We start from the raw sequence: 23,361 nt of genomic DNA on the forward strand, positions 1-23,361 counted from the left end.
CAAGTGCAGTTATAAACACAGAACAGGTGCAGATCTTTCCCTTTTAACTAATGTCTGTAGGGGTTCCAATGGTTTTGGCTCACAATCACTGATGGAGATCACTGACCGAACACTGACTTGTGAATGAGGCTTTAATCTGTTAATTTATACATAGAATTACTGTGCCTCAGTATTAAAATATGGTGTAATATATTGCTGTCTGTATCTTGTTGAACTGCGGGCACATTCACAGTTAATCTTTTAATTTATACACAGAATTACTGTGCCTCATTATTAAAGTGCTTTGTAATATATCGCCGTCTGAATCTTCTTCACCTGCTGCCACAATCCTAGTTAATCTTTTAAATTCTACATAGAATTACTGTGCCTCAGTATTAAAGTGCGGTGTAATACTGTATATTTCCTTCTGCATCTTGTTGAACTGCTGGCACATTCACAGTAAATCTTTTACATTACTGATACAATTTGTGTACACTATGGCCAACAGACAGTGCCTGGGCCCTCTAAAGTAATAGACAGTGGCAAAAATGTTGTAGTCGGCACAAGTAGCAGCAGAAGATGAATTGGACGTAGCAGTAGCCACAACGGGCCAGAGCTGCCACTGTCATTCAGCGTTTGTGCTTTGACTAACAATCCAGCTGTATTGGAATGGTTGACTCACTCTTCAACATCATCACAAGTGACAACAGATACACACATCCAGAAATCGTGGGTTCCTTTGACACCATGCTTTGTTGGCATGGCCCAGGTACTGCCTCTTTTTTCTCAACTGTCCTGAGCCTGCCTCTTGCTTTTGTTGCTCCTTCTGCTAGCCAAATAATGTATACCACCGGCTCTTCTCCGCAATTCAGCTTGGATGACCTTTTTAACAGCTGTAAACAGTTATAGGCCAGCACAGACTTGAAGGAGAGTTCTGCTGCAGACTCCTCTAGGTGTGCAACTACCGATGATCACAGTCAGGTGGGTGCATGTTTTGCAAGAGGTCAAGGATGTGCACAAGAGACAGGCGAGGGTGACATTAGTGAGGAAGAAACTAATGTAGATGATGATGTAGTCAATCGCATGTAGGAGCCAGGTGAAGGGGGGCATTGTCATCAACAGGAGGCAAAGGTGGCAGCTTGCCCTTGAGGCAGCAGGATTGAAGCATACCTGTGAAACAGCAGTGTAGCAGTGTGCCCGTCAAACAGCGAGGTAGAAGCAGTGAGAGTTCTGCAGCCTAGTGGCATAGGAAAAGAGTGACAACCATTTAGTGTTACAGCTTGATGCAGCGACTGCTGCATGTCCCACCAGCCCACACCCCCTCTCCAGCAATCAGGGCTTGCCAAAATCAGCAGAAGGAAGCTGTTTTTCCTTCCTATTGACGTCAACAATATGAATAGCTTCCGATATTCCTCCTCATACTCTTACTCCTCGTCACTTGTTTTGACAACAATTGATCACCGAGACTATTGCAGAAAAAAAAAACACAGTATGTGTGCACTCATCAAAGGGTGCAGAAGCTGAAAAATGAATGCACCTGGCCAAGTTGTTGCTACTAATGTCCCTCCCTTTCCATGTAGTCGACTCTGCACATTTCAGAGAACTGATGGCTTGTGTCCAGCCAAGGTGGAGAGCCCCAAGCCGACATTACTTTTCTAAAAAAGCTGTACCAGCTCTCCACACATACATTGAGCATAAAGTGGGCCAGTACTTGTGCCTCTTGGTTTCTGGTATATGGAGTTACACTTATGTTATTATTGTCAAGGACAATATATGTCGTTCACAACCCCTGGCAAAATGTGGTTCTGGACCAGGCACACCAGCAACTTGGCCAGGTGATGTTGCCTCCTTGCTGTACTGCTGGGATTTCTGCATCAATGTCCTCCACTACCTCCTTATCCTCCATCTATTCATCACCCTCCAATGTAGGAACAGTTTACAGTGTTCCCCTCAGTGTAACAACTACTGTATGTGAAGCTAGACATTGTTATGCAATTCTGCACCTGGCGAGCCTAGGCGAACAGAGCCACAGTGGGGAGGAACTGCTAATCATCATCAATAAAGAATTCCCAACTGGAGATGGGAATTATGGTTACTGATAACGAGAAGAATATTTTTTCTGCGCTGTGTAAGGGAAAGCTGACCCATGCTCCCTGCATGGCACATGTTTTTAATCTCGTTGTCACCAAGTTCCTCAAGTCTTCCACTGAACTGCAAGAGCTGCTAAAAATGTTCAGGAGTCTGTGCATGTACTTTAGGCACTCTTACAATGCAAAACACGCACTCCCTGAGCTGCAAAGACAAAATGCTCTTTCCCAACATCGCCTAATATACGACATTTATGATCCATATGTTAAACTGCCTGTACAAGCTGAGTAAGGCAATCAACTGATTTTAATGGCTGTAAAGTGCTGTGGAATATAGTAACGCTATACAAGTACATAAAATAAATAAATAAATAAATAAACCTATTTCTTCATGGAGCAGATGGACAGGTCTACTCCCCCATGTAACTTACACGTTAGCCAGTGGCAGCACATGCGTGACATGTGCCTTTTGCTCAGGCCCTTTCAGAAGGCCACTTTATTTGTCAGATCTACGGACTGAATGATGTCATTCCAATTCTTCATGTCCTGGAGAGGGATGCTGAAAAATCTTATTGGCGAGGGAACAGAATACAAGGCACCTACATCTTACTGCCACCTGAGCCCTGAGGAGGATGAGGATGAGAAGAAGGAGGACATAAATGTTTATAAATGAATGTCCTACACAAGTGGGTGGTTTATCTGCCCAAGGGACAGGAGAAGAGCAGGAGGAGCAGGAGATGCTGGAGGGCAATGATAAGGAAGACACAGATGACCCTGACAGACCATGGCAGTATGCAGTGGAGATGGAGGCAGGGAGGCCCTCCTAGTCCCTTGCACAAATGTCCAGATGCATGCTTTCTCGCATGCTTACTGACAGCCAGAATGTCAGGTCAGCAGATGGCTTCTGGCTATCCACATTCTTAAATCCTCGCTACCGGTTAAAAATGGGGGAATTTTTTAGATATTTTTCAAGAGAGGGAGGCAAACATTGACTACTGCTATTGCTGCTGCTGCCACAGTCCCCACTCTGTTATGGGGCCACTACTGCTATTGCTGCTTCTGCCACCGTCCCCACTATGTCACTGGACCATTACTGCTATTGCTGCTGCTGCCACCATTCCCACTCTGTCCTTGGGCCATTACTGCTGCTGCCAAAGTCCCCAATTTGTCATAGGGCCACTACTGTCACTGTCACTGCCACCTTCCTCACTTTGTCACTGAGCCACTACTGCTCCTGATTCTGCTGCCACTGTCCTCGCTCAGTCATGGGGCCAATCTTTTATACAGTTGTTGTCAATGCTGCCACAGCCATTTTCTCCACTCTGTCATGGGGCCACTACTTGAATCTTGGGGAACGGCGCGGTTCAGTTCATAGCGATAAATTTCACCTGACTCTAACATTGATCTGTAATAATGACTCACAGAGATTTGACATCTAACAAAAGCGATTAAAAAGCATAAGTTTGGACTTCCACAACTTGTATAAAAAAAATAATAATAATTTCCTACACTACTTTAATGGTGCTGCCTCAATTTCTTAATTTTGTTCCTCTAAGGAGCAATTTGGACAATGTATTTATTTATTTTATTTAGTGAGGGATGCTGTATTCTCTTCTTTTTGTTGCACAGAATGGATTTGCTGTGAATCTTGGAGCACCCTGTTACTGCCACTGCTTCTGACGATTTGAATCTTGTTGCGCTGCACAGTTAAGTCCATGGCGATAATTTAGAGCTGACACTTTTATTGACCTGTAATACTGACGCACTGTAATTCCATCGCTAACAGAAGCGATTAGCTACAGATGTAGCAGTGCTAGGGATCACTGTTTTCGCATAGTGTGGCTAAAGAATTGTGACTTCTCCTCTTTCACTCCGACTGAAACAAAAAGTGTAACTTCAATAAACAGGAAGGCCAGTAGATGGCAGTTTTAACCTAAAGTACGTACAATAATGAAGCTTAACAATCTCTTTCACTGCAGGAGGCCGATCATAAGCCTGGTAAGAGATCGTAAGTCTTCTGCCGTGAAAGATGTACCGTGTAACATCAGATGAACTAACAGGCACTCCATTAACAGGAACTGTACCAAGGACAAATATTTATTACATCCAAATACATGTAAACATATCGATTTTTATAAAAATTTATCCCATCATTAAAAAGTAATAGAAATCTAAGAAATCTAAAAATATGAAAATATAAAAATTGTACAGTTAAAATCAATACAGTGTGTGACTATGACTGAGGAGGACAGGAACCCATCCTACTGTAGAACTTATTTTTTTTGCATTTTTTCAAATATATTAGCTGCTTATGTATTGTGTAAAAATAAAGTGTGTGAAGTATTTTTTTATCACTTAAAAAATCTTCAAGGATAATTTATTTTTATATTAATTCGTGTGGCTGCTAATATCTTAATTTAAATTATTCCTCATTCTATCACTACTTTCCCCTTTGTAGCTGAAGATACCATTGTAGACCCATAATAATGTAACATTTGTAGCAAGGAGGGGTGTGCAGGTCTTATTTACTGTAGACCAAGCCAAAAGCTCTAGCACAAAACAATGGTCCTGAAATGATAACCGGGACTAATATGAAATTAAAACCTTTCTGACATGTAACAGTAAAAATGTTATATATCTGTTAACCTGTCCCTGCAGAAAGCAATATATTGGTCGTACAAAGAGGTGCCTTAAGACAAGGATTTCAGAGCATATAGCAAACATCCGTAAAGGCTATGAAAACCATACCGTCTCAAGGCACTTCAAGCTATGTCACAACAATGATCCAACAGGTCTCACCTATACAGCTCTAACAATGGTGACACCAGAGTGGAGGGGAGGAGATTTGATAAAAAAGATGTCAAGAGTGGAATCCAAATTCATATTTGATTTTGGTTCCCTAGTCCCAAAAGGACTGAACGCTGATTGGGAACTTTTTGGTTTTTTATGATTCCATGACCCTTGAATCTCCCCCCCCCCCCCCCCCCTCAAACTATTGTTAAATAATCATAAAAATAGAAGGATTGCGATGTGGTTGTGTTTTTATGTATATTTCACATATATATTTTTAACATTTTTATATTTTTAACACAGTTTTAAAAATTATATTGTAATAAAACTATGTGGCATATTATCTAATTTATAGTTAAGCAGCAGTGGAACATAAAACGCAATTTATCCAAAAAACGCAGTCCAAAAACCGCACTATAAGAACTGCATAAGGAAGAACGCACACAATGATTATATTGGAGAATCCGAGCTTTCCATGTTTTGGCATGATGAGATCCTGTCCAGACTTTGCCTTTTTCCAAGATTTCATATAAAAGGATGTGGGGAAGCACTTCAGGGTTACCACTGAGGAAGGGGTCATTCAGAGAACCCCAAAATGCGTATGGTTTAATACCCTGTACCGGCATGCTGGAAAAATAGCTTCCCTGGACTTCTGAAACATAAATAGCTGTGAAGAGCGACGAACACCGGAGGAATCCAAACAAAGCCACAGACATAGTTTCCGTGAGCGGATATCCAGGTAACACCGTGCCCACAGCATATCCCTTCAGGTCCAGACGTAGGATAAGGACACACTGGCCAGGTAAAACTAAGCAACATAGTTGCTCAATTCGGTGGGACGCCACCGCTGTGCAATTTGTTATTACTGATCCAAGACCAAAGCGTGTTCACAAGACTTTGTTATAAAGTACGGAATTGCGTTCTCTTCTGGATACAACGACTTCAGTATTTAACAACCAAGCCGCATTTGTCACTTTAGAATATATGCCCACTGCCGCTGCTATTTGAGTAATGTATTTCATTTTCAGTGTATATGCCGAATATTGCTGCTATTAGTGGGTTAAAGTGTTTTATGGTATTTTATTAGTATATTTTTATTGGTATATATTATTGTTATATTTTATTGTTATTGTGGGAATAAATATTCTGATCAATTTACTCTATATTTAAATGCCTGGTTTATCTTTTATATAAAGGGTAATTACTTTAGCACTTCATCTATTTTATGCACAGCACTCATTGAATGTACAGTAGGTACAGATCAAGAAGACATAAAGCATAAAAATGTAAATTTTATGTGCAGTGGCCGTGCTACGTAATTAAAATATTTCAGCTTTAGGAATACAGCATTTAGTATATTTTTACATTTTTCAATAACAGAAAACAATAACCATTAACATTTTATTTTTATGTAAATTTATCATTTTAACTTTTTTTATGTTATAACAAAACCCATGCCTGTTAAAAAGAAATGGCACCTTACAATTATACACCAGATAAAACTAGCAAAACAAGGGCGCTTTTATCTTGAATGGGCTGCTTTTGTTGCTACATATGGAAAAAATTAAGTTCAATTATATGTTGTGTTTTGGCTTCAGTGTTCCAGCTTCTCCACTGGCTTATTGTCACCACCAGACATCTGAGAAGCTCTGACAGACGTCCTTCAGAACCTCCTCCTTGAGGTTCCTTTTGTTTTGCTTTCATTTTCTCATCTCGTTAGCCTCTCTCAGCTGTCATGTAGTTGCACTGATTGAATCCCTTTAAATCCCTCCCCATACTTCATCACTTTGCGATTTATATTCCTTCCTGGAGTGTGTGCATGCTGTTCCTACTTCTGAGTCTTCTACAAGATAAGTTTTGTTCATTCATTTGTGTTTTTCTGTTTGCTGGATCCCAGGTGACCCTGACTCCCTCTGAATCTACAGGGAGTGCAGAATTATTAGGCAAGTTGTATTTTTGAGGATTAATTTTATTATTGAACAACAACCATGTTCTCAATGAACCCAAAAAACTCATTAATATCAAAGCTGAATATTTTTGGAAGTAGTTTTTAGTTTGTTTTTAGTTTTAGCTATTTTAGGGGGATATCTGTGTGTGCAGGTGACTATTACTGTGCATAATTATTAGGCAACTTAACAAAAAACAAATATATACCCATTTCAATTATTTATTTTTACCAGTGAAACCAATATAACATCTCAACATTCACAAATATACATTTCTGACATTCAAAAACAAAACAAAAACAAATCAGTGACCAATATAGCCACCTTTCTTTGCAAGGACACTCAAAAGCCTGCCATCCATGGATTCTGTCAGTGTTTTGATCTGTTCACCATCAACATTGCGTGCAGCAGCAACCACAGCCTCCCAGACACTGTTCAGAGAGGTGTACTGTTTTCCCTCCTTGTAAATCTCACATTTGATGATGGACCACAGGTTCTCAATGGGGTTCAGATCAGGTGAACAAGGAGGCCATGTCATTAGATTTTCTTCTTTTATACCCTTTCTTGCCAGCCACGCTGTGGAGTACTTGGACGCGTGTGATGGAGCATTGTCCTGCATGAAAATCATGTTTTTCTTGAAGGATGCAGACTTCTTCCTGTACCACTGCTTGAAGAAGGTGTCTTCCAGAAACTGGCAGTAGGACTGGGAGTTGAGCTTGACTCCATCCTCAACCCGAAAAGGCCCCACAAGCTCATCTTTGATGATACCAGCCCAAACCAGTACTCCACCTCCACCTTGCTGGCGTCTGAGTCGGACTGGAGCTCTCTGCCCTTTACCAATCCAGCCACGGGCCCATCCATCTGGCCCATCAAGACTCACTCTCATTTCATCAGTCCATAAAACCTTAGAAAAATCAGTCTTGAGATATTTCTTGGCCCAGTCTTGGCGTTTCAGCTTGTGTGTCTTGTTCAGTGGTGGTCGTCTTTCAGCCTTTCTTACCTTGGCCATGTCTCTGAGTATTGCACACCTTGTGCTTTTGGGCACTCCAGTGATGTTGCAGCTCTGAAATATGGCCAAACTGGTGGCAAGTGGCATCTTGGCAGCTGCACGCTTGACTTTTCTCAGTTCATGGGCAGTTATTTCGCGCCTTGGTTTTTCCACACGCTTCTTGCGACCCTGTTGACTATTTTGAATGAAACGCTTGATTGTTCGATGATCACGCTTCAGAAGTTTTGCAATTTTAAGAGTGCTGCATCCCTCTGCAAGATATCTCACTATTTTTGACTTTTCTGAGCCTGTCAAGTCCTTCTTTTGACCCATTTTGCCAAAGGAAAGGAAGTTGCCTAATAATTATGCACACCTGATATAGGGTGTTGATGTCATTAGACCACACCCCTTCTCATTACAGAGATGCACATCACCTAATATGCTTAATTGGTAGTAGGCTTTCGAGCCTATACAGCTTGGAGTAAGACAACATGCATAAAGAGGATGATGTGGTCAAAATACTCATTTGGCTAATAATTCTGCACTCCCTGTAGTGTAGGGAGCCGGTGGTCGTGTCCCCTCACTATTATAGGGTGTTCAGGTGTTATACAGTCGAGGTACGAGGATATGCGATCATCTACCATTGGGATTTTCGCATAGGCTGAGCAGCCAGGGAGAGAGCCAGGTCTGATGCAGGGCTCTCCCTTTTTGTTCCTTAGTTTTGGATTCAGTCAGTCGTATAGTCATTTTGTGTTTTCTAGTTTCCTGCACACCTTCCGTGACATTATAAACCGCCAAAACCGTCTCAAGCATGGATCCGGTTTCACTTTTGACTGAACGCATGCAGGGTCTTTCATTGGAGGTAGCAGATCTCCTTAAGACTCTTTCTCAGTTTCAAGTGACCGGTTTTGCTTGCGTTCATGGAGTTTGTTCTGAGCCTAAGATCTCGCTCCCGGATACGTTCTCCGGGGGTAGTGAGAATTTTGTGCGTTTTTAAAGAGGCTTGCAAACTCCATTTTCGCCTACTTCCCCATTCCTCTGGTGATGAGGAACGGAGGGTGGGGATCATCATCTCTCTGCTCAGGGATAACGCTCAGTCCTGGGCCTTTTCGCTGCCGTTGGGGGCACGGCCCCTCCGTTCAGTGAATGAATTCTTTTTAGCCCTGGGTCAGATATATGATGATCCAGATCGTATTGCTCTGGCTGAGTCTAGACTACGTCTTTTATGTCAGGGTAAACAATCCGCAGAGATATACTGCTCAGAATTTCGGAGATGGGCAGCTGATACTGGTTGGAATGATGCTGCACTCCGAAGTCAATTTTGCCATGGTCTTTCAGAGGGATTGAAAGATGCATTTGCCTTTCATGAGAGACCTACCTCCTTGGACTCTGCCATGTCTCGGGCCGTTCGTATTGACAGGCGTCTTAGAGAGAGAGGAGAGATCACTCCTTCCTGTCATACTCAATCCCAGGACAGTGCGGCGGTCTCAATCAGTGCACAGGGGTCTCAGTCGCTCTCAATCCCTTCTCAGCAGGAGCCCATGCAGCTGGGTTTGATTGCCTCTGACAATAGAAGATTCAGCCCTCATGGGAAGGTTTGTTTCTGTTGTGGAGGTATAAATCATTTGGCAAATGTTTGTCCCTCTAGGAGATTCAGGCAGTTTTTTGAGAGTAATAAAGAAACAAAAAGAAAAAAATCCTTTAAAAATGTTCCATCTGTTACCATTGGCAAGGTTGATGCGGAAATTGAAGGTTTTCCGTTTGCTTGTAGTTCCCGTTTTGTCCTACCTGCCAGGGTGGCGCTAGAGAGATTTTTGTAGATAGTGGAGCAGCTGTCAATCTCATTGATAATCAATTTGCTATAACTCATGGTTTCCAGGTATGCACTTTGGGAAAGGATATACCTGTTTTTGCTATTGATTCCGCTCCACTTTCTCAGAAATCGTTAAAGGGCATAGTTCACAATATCCGTTTGATTGTGAGTGATGCTCATGTTGAGGATGTGTCATGTTTCGTCCTTAGCGGGTTGCCTACTCCTCTAGTGTTGGGGCTACCCTGGCTCACTAAACATAACCCCACCATTGATTGGCAAGCGAGGCAAATAAATGGTTGGAGTGACTTTTGCAGAGAGAATTGCCTCACGACATCTGTTTCTGAGGTTTCTACTAAGACTGTACCATCTTTTCTCTCTGAATTTTCGGATGTCTTCTCTGAGAGTGGTGTTCAGGACTTGCCCCCGCACAGGGAGTACGATTGCCCTATTAATCTCACCCCAGGCGCCAAGCTGCCTAAATCTCGTTTATACAATCTCTCCCAACCTGAAAGGGTCGCTATGTGTGCTTATATCTCTGAGAGTCTGAGAAAGGGACACATACGACCCTCAAAGTCACCTGTTGCCGCTGTTTTTTTCTTTGTTAAGAAAAAAGATGGTTCTTTAAGACCATGTCTGGATTTCAGGGAGCTGAACAGTATCACAATTCGTGACCCTTATCCGCTTCCTCTGATCCCGGACCTGTTTAACCAGATTGTTGGGGCTAAAGTTTTTTCAAGTTGGATCTAAGAGGGGCATACAACCTGGTCAGGGTCAGAGAAGGAGACGAATGGAAGACGGCCTTCAATACCCCTGAGGGCCATTTTGAGAATTTGGTTATGCCTTTTGGTTTGATGAATGCTCCAGCCGTCTTTCAGCATTTTGTGAACAGCATTTTTTTATCATTTAATGGGGAAATTTGTATTAGTGTATCTAGATGACATTTAGATTTTTTCTCCTGATTTCAAAACTCATAAGGAACACTTACGTCAGGTCTTGCTCATCCTGCGGGAGAATAAATTGTACGCTAAACTGGAGAAATGTGTGTTTGCGGTTCCAGAAATTCAATTTCTGGGGTTTCTTCTTTCCGCTTCTGGTTTTCGCATGGACCCCGAGAAGGTCCGCGCTGTGCTTGAGTGGGAGCTTCCTGAGAATCAGAAGACGCTGATGCGTTTTTTGGGCTTTGCCAATTATTACAGGAAGTTTATTTTGAATTATTCCTCTGTTGTTAAACCACTCACTGATATGACTAGAAAGGGGGTAGATTTTTCCTCCTGGTCGGTAAAGGCGCGTAAGGCCTTTTCTAATATCAAGGAGAGTTTTGCTTCCGCTCCCATCTTGGTACAACCTGATATTTCTCTACCCTTCATAGTTGAGGTTGATGCTTCTGAGGTGGGTGTGGGTGCGGTCTTGTCTCAGGGTCCCTCTCCTGCCAAATGGCGACCGTGTGCCTTTTTCTCGAAGAAACTCTCCTCCGCAGAGAGAAATTACGATGTGGGAGATAGGGAGTTGTTGGCCATCAAGTTGGCTTTTGAGGAATGGCGCCATTGGCTAGAGGGAGCCAGACACCCTATTACCGTGTTTACTGACCATAAGAATCTGGCCTACTTGGAGTCAGCCAAGCGTCTGAACCCGAGACAGGCCAGATGGTCTTTGTTCTTTTCCAGGTTTAACTTTGTTGTCACGTTCCGCCCTTGGGTTAAGAATGTGAAGGCGGATGCCCTGTCACGTTGTTTTCCGGGAGGTGGGAATTCTGAAGACCCGGGTCCCATTTTGCCTGAAGGTATGGTGGTCTTTGCTCTTTATCCTGAATTGGAGGCAGAGGTTCAGGTAGCCCAGTCAGAGGCTCCTGATCTTTGTCCTCCTGGGAGGTTGTTTGTGCCTCTCGCTTTAAGACACAAGATTTTTAAGGAACACCACGATACTGTCCTTGCTGGGCACCCGGGGGCAAGAGCCACAGTGGATCTCATCGCTCGGAGATTCTGGTGGCCGGCGCTTCGTAAGTCGGTTGAGGGTTTTGTGGCAGCCTGCGAGACCTGCGCTCGTGCCAAAGTCCCTCATTCACGGCCATCAGGTCCTCTCCTTCCCTTACCCATTCCTTCCCGTCCTTGGACACATCTGTCCATGGACTTCATTACGGACCTGCCTCGTTCCTCGGGGAAGACTGTGATTCTGGTGGTGGTGGACCGTTTGAGCAAAATGGTGCATTTCATCCCTTTTCCTGGCTTGCCCAATGCTAAGACGCTGGCGCAGGCATTTATTGATCACATTGTCAAATTGCATGGTATTCCTTCAGACATAGTCTCTGATAGGGGCACGCAGTTTGTTTCCAGATTCTGGAAGGCTTTCTGTTCTCGCTTGGGGGTTCGGTTGTCATTCTCTTCTGCTTTCCACCCGCAGTCGAATGGCCAGACAGAGCGCGTCAATCAGAATCTGGAGACATATCTGCGCTGTTTTGTGGCGGAGAATCAGGAGGATTGTGTTATTTTTTGTCCCTTGCTGAGTTTGCTTTAAATAACCGTCGTCAGGAGTCCTCTGATAAGTCACCATTTTTTAGTGCATATGGGTTTCATCCGCAGTTTGGGACATTCTCTGGAGAGGGGTCTTCTGGTTTACCTGATGAGGACAGATTCGCCTCGTCTTTGTCATCTATTTGGCAAAAGATTCAGGATAATCTCAAGAGCATGAGTGAGAGATATAAGCGTGTGGCGGATAAGAGACGTGTGCCTGGTCCGGACATGAATGTTGGTGATCTGGTGTGGTTGTCTACTAAGAATATCAAATTGAAGGTTCCCTCCTGGAAGTTGGGTCCTAAGTTTATTGGGCCTTACAAAACCTTATGTCCAACCCATTGTACCCTCGTCTTTGCCTCCTGCTCCGATTGTGGTTGATGGTAATCTTGAATTTCAGGTCTCTGAAATGATGGGAGGGTTATGGTCCTGAGGAGAGGATGTGGGTCCCAGTGACGGACATTAAGGCCACTCGTCTCACCAGGGCTTTCCATAGGTCCCATCCTGAGAAGATGGGCTCTGAGTGTCCGGAGTCCACTCGTAGAAGGAGGGGTACTGTCACCACCAGACATCTGAGAAGCTCTGACAGACGTCCTTCAGAACCTCCTCCTTGAGGTTCCTTTTGTTTTGCTTTCATTTTCTCATCTCGTTAGCCTCTCTCAGCTGTCATGTAGTTGCACTGATTGCATCCCTTTAAATCCCTCCCCATACTGCATCACTTTGCGGTTTATATTCCTTCCTGGAGTGTGTGCATGCTGTTCCTACTTCTGAGTCTTCTACAAGATAAGTTTTGTTCATTCATTTGTGTTTTTCTGTTTGCTGGATCCCAGGTGACCCTGACTCCCTCCGTATCTAGTGTAGGGAGCCGGTGGTCGTGTCCCCTCACTATTATAGGGTGTTCAGGTGTTATACAGTCGAGGTACGAGGATATGCGATCATCTACCATTGGGATTTTCGCATAGGCTGAGCAGCCAGGGAGAGAGCCAGGTCTGATGCAGGGCTCTCCCTTTTTGTTCCTTAGTTTTGGATCCAGTCAGTCGTATATTCATTTTGTGTTTTCTAGTTTCCTGCACACCTTCCGTGACACTTATTTTATTCACCGATATACCATTACACTTTGGTCTACTTCTGAACATTTGAACTCTTGCCTTTAAAGATCTGGATAGATTGGAGGCATGGGCAGAGAAGTGGCAGATGAGGTTTAACACTGACACATGTAAAGTTATACACATGGGAAGGAATAATGCAAGTCACCCGTACATACTAAATAATGAAATACTGGGTAACATTGACATGGAAAAGGACTGAGGAATTTTGGTGAACAGAAAACTAAGCTGTAGAAACCAGTGTCAGGCAGCTGCTGCCAAGGTCAATAACATATTGGTTTGCATAAAAAGGGACATGATAAGAACATACTGTAGTCCTACTACTTTACAAATCACGAGTCAGACCACACATGGAGTACTTGCAGAGCTGGAGAGGGTTAAGAGGAGGGCAACTAAAGTAATAACTGGAATGGATGGACTACAGTACCCGAAGAGATTATCAAAATTAGAGTTATTCACTCTAGAAAAAAGACGAATAACGGGAGATCTAATTACTATGTATAATATATCAGAGGACAGTAGAGAGATCTATTCCATCATCAATTTATCCCCAGGACTGTGACTGTGATGAGGGGACATCCTCTGCGTCTGGAGGAAAGAAGGTTTGTACAACAAACATAAAAGAGGATTCTTTACGGTAAGAGCAGTAAGACTATGAAACTCTCTGCCTGAAGAGGTGTTGATGGTGAGTTCCCTGAAAGAGTTCAAGAGGGGCCCAATCACTGGCAACAGGAGTTGTCCCAGAAGATTGGAAATTAGCCAATGTTGAGCCCATTCACAAGAAAGGTAGTAGGGAGGAATCGGGCAACTATAGGCCAGTAAGCCTGACATCAATAGTGGGGAAATTAATGGAAACCATACTTAAGGAGAGGATTGTGGAACATCTAAAATCCCATGGATTGAAAGATGAAAAACAGCATGGGTTTACTTCAGGGAGATCATGTCAAACTAATCTTATTGATTTTTTTGATTGGGTGACTAAAATAATAGATGGAGGAGGTGCAGTAGACATCGCTTATCTAGACTTTAGTAAGGCTTTTGATACTGTCCCACATAGAAGGCTTACCAATAAATTGCAGTCTTTGGGCTTGGACTCCCATATTGTTGAATGGATTAAGCAGTGGCTGAGGGACAGACAACAGAGGGTTGTAGTCAATGGAGTATATTCATGACCAAGGTCTTGTTACCAACTTCTGGGACCCATATTGTTTAATATCTTTATCAGCGAAATTGCAGAAGGCCTCGATGGTAAGGTGTGTCTTTTTGCTGATGACACAAAGATTTGTAACAGGGTTGATGTTCCTGGAGGGATACACCAAATGGAAAAGGATTTAGGAAAACTAGAGGAATGGTCAAAAATCTTGATAAGTGCAAGATAATGCACCTGGGGCGTAAAAACCCAAGAGCAGAATATAAAATCAGTGATACAGTCCTAACCTCAGTATCTGAGGAAAGGGATTTAGGGGTCATTATTTCAGAAGACTTAAAGGTAGGCAGACAATGTCATAGAGCAGCAGGAAATGCTAGCAGAATGCTTGGGTGTATAGGGAGAGGAATTACCAGGAAAAAGAGGGAGGTGCTCATGTCGCTCTACAGAGCACTAGTGAGACCTCATTTGGATTATTGTTCTCAGTACTGGAGACCATATCTCCAGAAGGATATTGATACTTTGGAGAGAGTTCAGAGAAGAGCTACTAAACTGGTACATGGATTGCAGGATAAAACTTACCAGGAAAGATTAAAGGACGTTAACATGTATAGCTTGGAAGAAAGACGAGACAGAGGGGATATGATAGAAACTTTTAAATACATAAAGGAAATCAACAAGGTAAAAGTTGAGAGAATATTTAAAAGAAGAAAAACTGCTACAAGAGGACATAGTTTTAAATTAGAGGGACAAAAATTTAAAAGTAATATCAGGAAGTATTACTTTACGGAGAGAGTAGTGGATGGATGGAATAGCCTTCCTGCAGAAGTGGTAGCTGCAAATACAGTGAAGGAGTTTAAGCATGCATGGGATAGGCATAAGGCCATCCTTCATATAAGATAGGGCCAGGGGCTATCCCTAGTATTCAGTATATTGGGCAGACTAGATGGGCCAAATGGTTCTTATCTGCCGACACATTCTATGTTTCTATTTCTGGGGTGTAATAATATTACAGACTATAGCTACTAGAGATGGGTTGTTTATCCAGGGAGTTATTCTGATTGCCTATTTGGAGTCGGGAAGGAATTTTTTTCCCCTTAAGTGGGGGAAATAGGCTTCTGCCTCACAGTTTTTAGTTTTTTTTTGCCTTCCTCTGGATCAACTTGCAGGATAACAGGCTGAACTGGATGGACAGATGTCTTTTTTTGGCCTCATAAACTATGTTACTATGTTAGTATTTTTGTTGCTTGATCTTGTGTACTGTAGTTAAACACCATCAGACGCTCCAGTTCAGAATTATAAGGTTACCGAGAGGTTAACGTTTAGACACCAATAAAAATATACACAAGCGGGAGTCATTTGAAAAACCTAACCAAAATGATGCTGCTTAAATCATTCTTGTATGTTAGCAATTCAGTATACTAAGGAAAGAAAAATAATATAAATTATAACCATACATTGCATAGCATAGAATTTCTGTAATAAGATAGCTGCATATACTGGGTATTATACAGTATGACAATGCAGATACTGTACAGTTACAAGGTAGGATTAAGGGTGAAAGCTTTGATGATACAACATGGAAAATAGGCACAGATAGAACAATATTTGGCTGTGAGGAATTTCTAAATACTGTATCAGATATCCACACTGTTATTAAATCCAGAAAAAAGGAAGCTATTGGTACTCCTATTGTTTTCTATTTCTGTTTCTAAACTTCGTGTACTGTAGCTTTACTTCACGAGACTGGGAGCTTTGCTGGTACAAAGGTTAGATTAATTGGGGAAATAGTTAATAGTAGTGGTATTCTTATCACCTCTTATTCCAATGTATGCTTGATGCAAGAAGAACTTCTGAAGTACTGTACCACTGGCACAATAGTATATTATCTTGGATGAGGGGCACAAGATTCATAATCCCAATGTAGCTGTCACATTGACGTGCAAAAATAGAAAAAAGGGAGCGTAAATGGGGGAAATAGAGAGAAAAAAGTAAAAAAGAAAAGAAAGGAGAAAAGGACAGAGAAATCCAGAGGGAGGATGGATGGGACAGGGGAAAGCGGTAAGGGGGAGGGATTTAGGGTGAATAACGTCTGAAGGGGAGAAGAAATGAGGCGCCAAGGGATACCAAATGCCAAAACCAAGAGAAGAAAGAAATACAAGAGGCTGCTTACATCCAGAAAAACAAAAGTTCAGACCTGCCTGACTAGCAGGCCGCAAAAAATGGTAGATAGATGGAAAAAAGTGGGAGCCAGTGGAGCACCAAGTGTTGAAGGAAAAATGGAGAAAAAGTAACCACTACATATGGCTAATAAAGGCCTATAAGGCCACCCTAAAAGTATTAAGAGAGGAGGCCGTGAGGTGTAAGGCCAAATGAAGTGGTGAAGATTACAGATTAAAAATTAAACATTTAAGAATATAATTAAAAACAATAAAAGTGAGCACAAGTGAATTATTATATTACTATGTAAAATATGCACACAAGCTTGTATGTTACTCACTTTACCAGGGAGGGCGGCGCAAGAAAAACTCAAGACACTTGACGCCAGACCCCCCCCTCGACGAGGTCGTCTGTAGAGTGGTAGTGCCCTTGTCATCCTATTGATCGATGACCCGATGGAATAGACCTTCTGACTCAAACAAACAGGTCTCCCTGACACCAATACTCCTGCACCAGGACAGAAAGTTGGCTGTATTGTCTTTTGCGAAGAAAGACCCTGGCGGGTAGGTATTCTCTTAGTTGGCAGATCCTGTGATACTTGTTGTTTCCTTGCATACGATCTTCAGTGTCTCTCATAGAGATGTGGCTTCTCCCTCTCCCAGCAGTTCTCTGTTCCTACTGTATCACCATGACAGGTTATTCAAATGCTTCTGTTGTTCAGGTTATAAACTGCGTACAAATGTGCCTGTGTTTTGTGCAACACCATAAACCCTTATCTCTTGAGACGTATAAAGAATGAACAAGTTCTCTTTTGCCGATTGAGAAATGAGCAGACACAGGTTTACCAGACCTTCATAGACTCCAAAGAAGTGTATGGGATACTGAATGGTGACATGCAGGTGTTTCCTGGTCTGATTGCCTTGGGAAAAATCAGCAATCACTCAGATCTGTTCACAGGTGGAACTAAAATTCTTAACAGGATGAAAGAAGAGGAACTAGAAGAAGAACAACAGTTTGGTTATTGGAACCGTTCAGGAAAAATTATAGTGGTAGAGTCAGTTCTGAAGATATGACATCTCCAAGAGTTCTTCTTTTCACAAAAAAAATGTATACACAAAAAAAGTATCCTTTTTGTAAGAAGAAAACTAAATTAAAGTTTGATGGTTATACTGTAAATATCGCACAGAAATGTAAATTCTTCATGATTCCCTTTCTGTCTCTAATTGGTGGCCATGACTGTATATAATAAAAATTCATGAGAACAAAATATTTCATTAATCAGTGCGCATGATTATTAGTAGGAAAAAAGAATCGATGTCCGTGATTATCAATGGAATACAATAAAAAAGTCCAATTTCATTCATGAATCAATGTTCATGATAATTAGTAGTGTTGGTCAATCACCAAAGTGCTCGGGTGCTTGAGAAGAACACCTCGGGATGCTTGGGTGCTCTACAGAGCACCCGAGCACAATGGAAGTCAATGGGAGAACCCAAGCATTAAACCAGGCACCCCCTGCTCTGAAGAGGGGAGGGTGTCTGGTTCACAGAAAAAGGTCATAAATTGATGGAAACACCAGCGAAATGGTTCGGGAACAGCATGGGGAGGATGTATGGATGCATCTTGGACTCCCAGGTCGCTGCTGGGAACAAAGTTTTCCGAGTACTAAGCCACTTTTACAGACTGACAATAATACGCACAAAACCGAAGATAAAATCGATTTTAGAGGAAAAATTGTTAGGAAACATTCTTTCCTGTATATTTACTTGTATATAAAGTACAAGTGCTGCCAAAAAATACAAGGAACCTGCACTCCAATACACCCTTTATTGCACATAAAGGAAGGCATCATACACATACTTGAAAAATTATGAATGATGGCCGGCTGGTGACCCTCAAAAACATTAGGCGTGAGGGTCTTCTGCTGAGCTGACCCTCTAAATCATTAGGAGCGAGGGCCTGCTGCTGAGCTGACCATCTAAAACATTATGGACGAGGGTCTGCTGCTGAGCTGACCCTCTAAAACATTAGGAACAAGTGCCTGCTGCTAATCTTACAAATAAAAACATTAGAGGCGAGGTCCTGCTGGTGACCCTCTAAAACATTATGGGCAAGGGCCTGCTGCTGAGCTGACCATCTAAAACATTATGGTTGAGGGCCTGCTGCCGAGCTGACCATCTAAAACATTAAGGGTGAGGGCCTGCTGCTGAGCTGACCATCTAAAACATTATGGGCTAGGGCCTGCTGCAGAGCTGACCATCTAAAAATTTTGGGGTGAGGGTCTGCTGCTGAGCTGACCCTCTAAAACATTAGGGACGAGTGCCTGCTGCTAATCTGACCATCTAAAACATTAGGGGCAAGGGCCTGCTGGTGACAATCAAAAACATTATGGTTGAAGCTATGCTGGTGACCATCAAAAACATTATGGGAGAGGGGCTGCTGGTGACCCTCAAAAACATTATGGTTGAGGGCCTGCTGGTGACCCTCTAAAACATTAGGAGCGAGGATAGCCTAATAAGAAAGTTGATATGATGGAGGAGGACGAGAAAAGGATGATTGAACCATATACCCTTTTTAGTGGTGGAAGGAATGCATGGGAATACAGTGCATTCAATACAACATAAAAGCCACATTTAGAGTGCAGTTATGTTCAGCCGCTTTCCTCTGGTGAAGTAGAGAAGTCAGGGGCAATCCAGGCCTTGTTAATTTTTATAAGAGTCAACCGATCAGCATTTTCAGTTGACAGGCAGATGCGCTTATCAGTTATTATCCCCCCAGCAGCCCTAAATACACGCTAAATACATGCTCTGACAAAACGCTGGCGGTGGGGCAGGCCAGCACCTCCAAGGCGTAGAGCGTCAGTTCTTGCCACGTGGACACATAATAGTTGTAAGGCACACAGGAATCACTGAGGATGCTGACACAGTCTGCTACGTACTCCTTCACCATCTTCCAAAATATTTCCCTCCTTGTGACACTAGGCCACGCATCAGGTTGCGGGTGCTGGCGGGGTGTCATAAAACTACCCTAGTCCTTGGAGACTGTTGCCCTGCCTCTGTTGGAACTGCTGTGTGTTCCCCTCGTCTCCCTTCTCGGTTGGCCAAGGAACTACGTACTCTGCAGCCAGCGTTGTCAGCTGGAAATTTTTGGAGCAATTTTTCCACAAGGACCTTCTGATATTGCACCAGTGTGCTCGTTCTCTTCACCATAGGAATGAGAGATGAGAAGTTCTCTTTGTAGCAGGGGTTGAGAAGGGTGAACAAACAGAAATCGGTGTTGGCCAAAATGCGTACAACGCGAAGGTCATGGGAAAGGCAGCCTGACATAAAGTCAGCCATGTGTGCCAGAGTCCCAACAGACAAGACTTCACTGTCCTCATTAGGAGGATGACTCTCAATCTCCTCATCCTCTTCCTCCTCTTCTACCCATCCACGCTAAACAGATGGAATAAAACTTCCATGGGTACTACCCTCTGTAGCAGAGGGAACTGTCTCCTGCTCCTCCTCCTCCACCACATCATCATCCAATTTGTGCTGAGATGATGAACTGATGGTGGCCTGGGCATCACTCTGTGTAATGCCTTCCCCCATTTCAACCTCTTCCACATGCATTGCGTCCGCCCTAATTGTAAGCAGCGAGCGTTTGATTAGACACAGAAGTGGGATGGTTACACTGATAATAGCGTTATCACCGCCCACCATCTTTGTTAATTCCTCAAAGTTGCGTAAAACCTCACAGAGGTCAGACATCAATGCCCACTCCTCGCTTGTGAAGAGTGGAAGCTGACTGGAAAGGATATAACCATGTTGCAGCTGGTATTCCACTACTGCTCTCTGCTGCTCACAAAGCCTGGCCAACATGTGGAACATGGAGTTCCAGTGCGTGCTCTAGTCGCACAACAGTCCATGAGCTGGCGATTGCAAGCGCTGCTGCAGCATTGCCAGACTGGCGGAAGCCGTTGATGACTTGAGAAAATGGGCACACGGTCAGCGCACCTTCACCAGTAGCTCAGGCAAATTGGGGTAGGTTTTGATAAACTGCTGAACCACTAGGGCTAGGGATGGTATGTTGTGAGCTTGCCGAGCTCCAAAGCCGCCACCAAGTTATGGCCATTATCAGACACAACCATGTGTCACGGCTGAGGATGGGGAAAACCCTCAGCCGTGCGATGCCCAAAGATGTTAACTGCTGCTCGGCCAGGACGAGAGAATTCGGGAGCAGGTCACCTCCTAGAACATCCCTAATCTATCCCTAACTCCTAGCTGCATGGGCCAACCTTGAAGGTAGGAGGGCCCATGCTCAGGAACGTCGGATCCCTACTCACCCTCCGACCGGTCCCTGAACTAGGAGTGAGGGTAAGACGACCTGTTCCTTCTGGACACGGAGGAACAGGAGTCTCACTGGCCAAGCTGCAAGGAATGGGGGAACAAATACAACATACAGATATGACAGGCGAACTAAAGTAGTTCAAAACGTACCTGTCACAGCCACGCTGACTGGAACCCATGCATGACTACTAATGTCCACAGAACACTAAGGGACACAGCACACATATCACACAGGTAACCAGGACATCCATAGTTGCAATAAACAGATAACAAAGGAAAACATCAACTGAACATCATGACATAAAACTTATGACCACAAGGGTGGCCCCCACTGGCAGGTAGAATACACAGGAGGCTGCTCCAGCTAACCATGGCTGAAGTAACCCTCAGACACATGCTAAACACTGAGGCTTTATAGGCCCAAGTAGCCACACCCAACAAACACACCCAGTGTTCACACACACAGAAGGGAATTAACGCACAAGGCAAGGGAAGACGGCCACTTAAAGGGGAATACACACATAAAACACACACTTCACCTGTTGCCGCGGGCAACGGCATGTGTGGCAATCATGTCTTGGGAATCAGCCATAGGGCTGGGACACTGCCATCACATGCAATCAACACCACACGCTGCCACGGACAACCAAGTGAAGGAAAGTGTCACACAACATACCATAGGCCGTGACACTCTCACCCCTCAAAGCCCCCTCACCCACACAAAAGGGAAAACAAGTGTGGGACCCCAAACATGGAAGGAGGAAGGGAAAAGAAAACAGGATCAGTGTCAGCGAGTCTCCTCAGGACTGATGCCAGCCCGGAACGACCGCATTGAACACTGCGTCCACTCTCAGCATACGGTTCTCACAAAGTCGCTGCCAGCATGCATCCTCTCCCAGCACACACTAAAGCCAGCCCAACGAGGCCTGCAGCCAGCCACACCGACACAGGTGAGAGAACCACTGAGACGTGGACGAGGGGCCCTGCTCTTCTGGGTGGACGCGCCGGTGCGTCCTCTCGCGAGACGCGAGATTTCCTGTGAACGCGCGCACACAGGCGCGCGTTCACAGGATCGGAAGGTAAGCGAGTGGATCTCCAGCCTGCCAGCGGCGATCGTTCGCTGGCAGGCTGGAGTTGTGATTTTTCTAACCCCTAACAGGTATATTAGACGCTGTTTTGATAACAGCGTCTAATATACCTGCTACCTGGTCCTCTGGTGGTCCCTTTTGTTTGGATCGACCACCAGAGGACACAGATAGCTCAGCAATATGTAGCACCAAGCACCACACTACACTACACCCCCCCTGTCACTTATTAACCCCTTATTAGCCCCTGATCACCCCTGATCACCCCATATAGACTCCCTGATTACCCCCCTGTCATTGATTACCCCCTGTCATTGATTACCCCCCCGTAAAGCTCCATTCAGACGTCCGCATGATTTTTACGGATCCACTGATAGATGGATCGGATCCGCAAAACGCATACGGACGTCTGAATGGAGCCTTACAGGGGCGTGATCAATGACTGTGGTGATCACCCCATATAGACTCCCTGATCACCCCCCTGTCATTGATCACCCCCCTGTAAAGCTCCATTCAGACGTCCGCATGATTTTTACGGATCCACTGATAGATGGATCGGATCCGCAAAACACATACAGGCGTCTCCCTGGAGCCTTCCAGGGGGGGTGATCACCCCATATAGACTCCCTGATCACCCCCCTGTCATTGATCACCCCCCTTGTCATTGATCACCCCTCCTGTCAGGCTGCATTCAGATGTCCGTATTATTTTTACGGATCCACGGATACATGGATCGGATCCGCAAAACACATACGGACATCTGAATGGAGCCTTATAGGGGGGTGATCAATGACAGGGGGGTGATCACCCCATATAGACTCCCTGATCACCCCCCTGTCATTGATCACCCCCCTGTCATTGATCACCCCTCTGTAAGGCTCCATTCAGACATTTTTTTGGCCCAAGTTAGCGGAAATTATTTTTTTTTTCTTACAAAGTCTCATATTCCACTAACTTGTGTCAAAAAATAAAATCTCACATGAACTCACCATACCCCTCACGGAATCCAAATGTGTAAAATTTATATTCCAGACTTCTTCTCACGCTTTAGGGCCCCTAGAATGCCAGGGCAGTATAAATACCCCACATGTGACCCCATTTCGGAAAGAAGACACCCCCAGGTATTCCGTGAGGGGCATATTGAGTCCATGAAAGATTGAAATTTTTGTCCCAAGTTAGCGGAAAGGGAGACTTTGTGAGAAAAAAATAAATAAAATCAATTTCCGCTAACTTGTGCCAAAAAAAAAAAATTTCTATGAACTCGCCATGCCCCTCATTGAATACCTTGGGGTGTCTTCTTTCCAAAATGGGGTCACATGTGGGGTATTTATACTGCTTTGGCATTTTAGGGGCCCTAAAGCGTGAGAAGAAGTCTGGGATCCAAATGTCTAAAAATGCCCTCATAAAAGGAATGTGGGCCCCTTT

This window comes from Bufo bufo, chromosome 9 (genome assembly GCF_905171765.1).
Source record: "Bufo bufo chromosome 9, aBufBuf1.1, whole genome shotgun sequence".
Classification (NCBI taxonomy): domain Eukaryota; kingdom Metazoa; phylum Chordata; class Amphibia; order Anura; family Bufonidae; genus Bufo; species Bufo bufo.